Here is a 6486-nt window from a genome sequence, read left to right as displayed (position 1 = left end):
GAACACAGAAACAGACAAACTAGACACACAACATAGAATGCCCACCCAGCTCACGTCCTGACCAACACTAAAACAAGCACAACACATAAGAACTCTGGTCAGGACGTTACACTGAACCCATGTTAGATTTTGGATATTTAGATTTTCTTTCAAAACTAAACATCTGATCGAGGCAACAAGGTGAAGTCCGTCTTAAAAGACAGATTGTTAGAAAACATCCAGCTCAATGAATCAGTTGATTTTTCATGGAGAATATTGCCAACATAAACTTGATAAAACAACTGTAATGAGTTTTTCTTGGCATTAAATAACATTCTGCAGTTTGTTGAGCAAGGTAGCCTATATATGAATGTGTGTGTCAGAGGTTTAGGAGTATCCTATTTTATCTCTTAGGTATGAAACTGTACTGTAATTATAGTAATCACAGTTTGAATGGGCCATCAGACATAGTGTACAGAGTCATAGGTTTACTGTGTGTTTTGTAGTGGTGCCATATTAGTATAGCCTATGAAAGGCATGCTGTATTAAAACAACAAAATTCCTAGACCTAACTTTGGATCAAAGTGCTATTTTCACTTGTCTGATCTGACTTCTGGAGGTATGAGGAACATTAAAAGCTTAAGATGTTTACAAAAGCCTGAGAGCCAGATGTAGCAAACACACTGCAACTTTTGAACATTTCACCCATGTCTTAAAAGAAAATCACACGTTTTCCAAACTTAAAACTTCCATCACATAGTGTGGAAGGTGTTTTGAGGTTCTTAGCAGTTTATCTTTGTGGTGAAGTTTGAGATGAATGCTATCTCAGCAAGTTCCTGTCTGAAGTCATGGATAATGTTAACATTGTTATAACACATGTGCACGCACACGCACGCACGCACGCACGCACGCACGCACGCACGCACGCACGCACGCACGCACGCACGCACGCACGCACACACACACACACACACACACACACACACACACACACACACACACACACACACACACACACACACACACACACACACACACACACACACACACACACACACACACACACACACACACACACACACACACACACACACACACACACACACACACCACCAGCAACGCTTTGAATAGTGTGATGCTGACATTTGAAAGGCCCCTTGTGGCCCCAGTCACAGACCAAGCCCTAAACCTTAGCGGTACTAATGCAAGCCAGGACAATACAGTAAAACACTGTAGAGTAAGTTTCATTTACAAGCTAGAGTTATATGACTACATTTCAGGTATGCATTGTATGGTCCGCGTTGGCTGTACTGTACATGCCATGTGCATGGGGTACATCAATTGAACACTTTCTACAGCCATGAAAACTGTTAATGTCACACCCATGACCCCACAACAGTGTACTTCCTTTATAGAGACAAAGGCACACCCTGGATAAAAGGTGTGTTGCACCAACTAACTATTGAAAGGGGTGAAAAAGTTATTCCACTATCCCACAGTACAGTAAGTATCTGTTTTATAGTATCCCCACGTAAATTGTATTAGTGTTGTGGTGGAAATTCTAACTAATAACGAGAAGAGGCAAAATCCGTAATCAATCAAGGTATTACTTTTATTAAAAATGTATTATAATAAGGAGGATGGTCTCCCCACCACTGTAGGTGAGATGGAGTGAGAGCCTAAAAACAGACAGAGTACAGGACCATTATATAGTCAAGCTACCCCATGCAAGCATCTGCAACACACGTGACCCTATCTATGTGTATGTGTGTGTGAGCCTGTCACAGCTGAGTGAGGACAACAGGGGCCAGAATGACAGTAACCAGACATGCTTCCTCTAACCGTAGCTCCACAGTTCCCCCAAGTTGGGCAAGTAAGCGCCTTTGACTGTCAGCCCAGATGATGTATGGTCGTACTGGTCTATCTCTCTCACACTCACTCACACTCACACACACACACACACACACACACACACACACACACACACACACACACACACACACACACACACACACACACACACACACACACACACACACACACACACACACAAACATGAACCTTTTTACCAGAAACAGGCTCCAAAACAGAACAATAGCTATGTTACGGTGTGCAGGATATCACCTTTACTCTGTTTAGGATCAAGAGGAACCAGTCAGTTTCTGTCATATTCTTGGCTGAGTGCCCAGACATCATGGGTCATTCTACACACACTTTTCTTATCTTATATGAGTTAGTTAAAGAAACTATCTCAAGCCCAATGCCTAGGCTTAAAGAAGGATATTTTAGTACACAAGCATTAGTAGGGTTTAACAGAAAATTTCCCTCACAGTGTTGAGACTTTCCACTGCTCTCTTTGTTTCCCTCTCCAGAGGCCTGTCTGTTGAGCGAACAGGAAGATTCTCACCTTTGTCTGACTGTGCTCTTTGTTTTAACCACTGGAAGACCTTGCATAAATCTCTAGCAGGAATCACAACCCTGTTTTTTTCACTGTGAAATATGTGTTCCCCATCCAGCAACACCCAAATACCTCATAAACATAGAAGATCATGCTGTTCTGGTACAACTTCTCTCTCTCTCCCTCAAGACCCCCTGCTCCTCTCTATTTCACCATCCTTTCTTCTTTTAAGCTCTCTCTCATTCTCTTTGTTGAGTAGAGAACAATTAGTACCTCTTATTGTGAATCTAACAATAACAAGAAAAAAAAGAAAAGTTCCTGTTCTAAGTGCTCTGTCGGGATTTGAGTGCCCGCCAGGAAGTGTTGGTTAGGATGGCAGGCAGTTCAGGTGGCAGAGAGTCCTAACAGAGGTGACCGGGACAGGAAACATATGGAGATAGGAGATCTACATTCTGACATCCAACTCCCCACATCCACCCCCAACAGCAAACAGCAGAGAGGCTCAGATCCCACCACCCCATCAGATTCATCAGACAAAATAACAAAACAAAGTTTCAAATAACAATTTGTCCCATGGATGGCTGAAGCTCCAACTGCAAAATCATCAGTAACGAGATCTTAAACATGGATCTAAGTTATGCGGGAGATGACAGCACTACCAATGTTTCTTCAATTAGTCATGTTCTTCCTCATAGCCCACTCCGAGTCAGACCATAGTGACTGGTTTTGAGGCGACATGTCATTATGTTACAAAGTGGGATTCAAACGTATTTTATTGTCCTTTTTTGTCAACAATCCACACACAGTACTCTGTAATGTTAAAGTGGAAGAAAAATTATATTAAGAAGAAAGAAGAAAGAAAGAAAGAAAGAAGAAAGAAAAATTATATTATAAAAATTAAGTATTCTAACCCCTGAGTCAATAAATGTTAGAACCACCTTTGGAAGCGATTACAGCTGTGAGTGTTTTTGGGTAAGTCTTTAATAGCTTTGCATACCTGGATTGTACAATATTGGCCCATTATTCTTAAAAAAAATCTTCAAGCTTTATCAAGTTGGTTGCTGATCATTGCTAGACAGCCATTTTCCTGGTTTGCCATAGATTTTCAAGACAATTTAAGTCAAAATTGTAACTAGGCCAAGCAGGAACATTCAATGTTGTCTTGGTAAACAACTCCAGTGTATATTTGGCCTTCTGTTTTAGGTTATTGTCCTGCTGAAAGGTGCATTTGTCTCCCAGTGTCTGTTGGAAAGCAGACTGAACCAAGTTTTCCTCTAGGATTTTGCTTGTGCTTAGCTCTATTACGTTTATTTGTATGCTAAATATTTCCCTAATCTTTACCGATGACAAGCATACCCATAACATAATGCAGCCACCACCATGCTTGAAAATATGAAGAGTGGTACTCAGTGAAGTGTTGTGTTGGATTTGCATAACACTCTGTATTCAGGACAAAAAATGTTTTATTTGCCACATTGTCTTGTAGAATTACTTTAGTGCCTTGTTACAAGCAGGATGCATGTTTTGGAATATTTTTATTCTGTACAGGCTTCTTTCTTTTCAATCTGCCGTTTAGCTCAGTATTGTGGAGCAACTACAATGTTGTTGAACCATCCTCAGTTTTCTCCTATCACAGCCATTAAACACTGTTACTGTTTTAAAGTCACCATTGCTTGAATCCCTGAGTGGTGAAATCCCTGAGTGGTTTCCTTCCTCTCCGGCAACTGAGTTAGGAAGGACGCTGGTATCTTTGTAGTGACTGGGTGTATTGATACACCATCCAAAGCGTAACTGATAACTTCACCATGCTCAAAGGGGTATTCAATAGCTGCTCTTCTTTGTGAGGCATTGCGGTTGAATCTTTGTTTCAGTTCTAAACTGAGGGGGAGCTTACAGATAATTGTATGTGTGGTGTACAGAGATGGGGTAGTCATGAAGAAATCATGTTAACCACTATTAACCACCATGAAACATATTATGTGACTTGTTAAGCACATTTTTACTCCTGTACTCTTCCCATGTCCTCTCCACAGAGTTTTTATTTCATCATGTTACCAATCAAATGCACTTTGGTTATTTCCCCTCCAGTATAGGCCTATTGAGTAGATTTAAACCTTTGACAAATCCTAATTTCTTAGTTCAATAGATAACAGGTAATTATGAGCAAACATTTGAAGGGGTAAAATATGTGTGTGTAGTGTGTTTGTAAAGTAAATAGAAAAATAATTTTATAAAGTGAGTTTATAAAATACAGGCATATACATGTGCGGAGTGGAGTGATGGCGTCTGAGTAGCTTACTGTGTGGAAATACGCCTTGGCTATAGATCTAGCATTAGTCCTCGTTCTCTGGGTCGCTTTATCCAAGTTTCTTTGAAACAAGTCGGTTAAGTTGAGCGATAACCTGCAGGTGGATGAGGAGATGGGGACTCTCGCTCCTCCCTTGCATTTGCCACCTCCTCTCTCTGCTACTGCGCATTTCCACTGCCCGTCATTCCTCAGAGCGAACCATCAACTCCACTTTGACTCAGGCGCCAAACTGACCCCAGTGCACTGCTGTGAATGGGATTTACCTATTTTATTCAATTCCGTGTGTTTTTGGTTCGGCATTTTGTCACATTGTCCAGTTGAATAGAAATAGTGTCCGTGTGCGTCAAGAGGATTTATGAACGGGTAGGCTTGGATTACTTCTGGAGTGAACTTGTATTGCGTGTTCTTGCGGGGACAGTTCATATCTATTGTAGGACGATGGTAAAGGCATTATCCGTCATGACTTTACATCTCGTAGGCATTATTATGGGAGTCAGCAGGGTGATTGGTAAGATGACACAGAAAGAACATTGTTCAAATTGATTCAGTTTAATATGTCCTGAAAAAATTTAATGTGTTTCAATTGTGGTTTATTATAAGGTTGCTAACACTAACAACTGTATTTAGATGTTTATTATTATTATTATAATCATTTCAAATATTTTTTTGTTAGGTATACAAGTCTAAAATCTCAAATGTTCTATCTCACTAGGGCAGTAGACAATATAATTTGAACATAGTTGAATGATTGATCATCAATTAGTGGAAGTTGTGTAATAATTGGTAACATCCACCAGTGCACATGCCAGGTATAAAATGTGACGCATTAGATCATTGCAATGTGTTGTCTTATGATTCTCTTGTGCATATAGGTCAGTTACAATTCCTCTTGGCCCCACATTCTGTTGTGGCCCTCATTCCCCCTGGCCTTGCCCCTCAATTCGTTTAACTATCCATTCTGATGGGAAATCAATTCACTTGAGGAAGTTTAGCAAATTACCATTGAGGCAACACATGTTCCTCCCCGCAATAGTATGGCGCTACAATTCTTTTTGATATATTCTTTGATCAGTAAGGGCTCAATATTCCACATTTCAGCATGTAGCATATGTGTCCAGGCCCTCACTGGCTGGAAGGCTGTATCCTCTAGAACAGGAACCCCACCTTAGGTGACACAGAGCTGGGCTATTGAGCCTGACCCAGCCCATCTGCCTTGGCTTCCTGTTTTGACACAGCTCCGCTCTGCCATTTTCTGCAGAATAGCCCCAGAGTAAATAGAGTCCACGCTATGGGTGCAAAACATTTCTCCTCTCTGTGGTTTCTACTGTTGGGATGATTCAATAAACTGTATTTTATCATTGACTTACAGACTTAGTATTTTGTATTCTAGCTATCAACAATCTAATTGCAGAGAATAAACTATTATGTTTGAGGAGTCTGATATCACCCTACCAGAGTGCAACAGTATACATGGATTCTGGGATTTGATAGGAGAGCAATAACCATAGTTGTAACCATTAACCATCTACTCAGCCCTCACTCCCACTCAACACATTTCTATACACAGGATATAAGGTTGATTTAACATGATAGTAAGCAGTCTCATATTGATCTCCACTGTGTGGTAATGCTGACTGAACTGTTGAGATAAGTCAATCATCAGGGTGATTGACTGGCTGTTTACCCCTCCATTCCTACAGCGTTGGAATGGATGCCTCACCCCCCAACAATGAGCATCCAGGACAAGGTCCTCAGGATGAACCCATCAGACTCGCTGGACATCACCGGCAGGTGAGACAAA

Source organism: Salvelinus namaycush, chromosome 10, assembly GCF_016432855.1.
Source record: "Salvelinus namaycush isolate Seneca chromosome 10, SaNama_1.0, whole genome shotgun sequence".
NCBI classification, from domain to species: domain Eukaryota; kingdom Metazoa; phylum Chordata; class Actinopteri; order Salmoniformes; family Salmonidae; genus Salvelinus; species Salvelinus namaycush.
The sequence above is the reverse complement of the archived record's forward strand: the minus strand, read 5'-3'. Positions refer to the sequence as shown.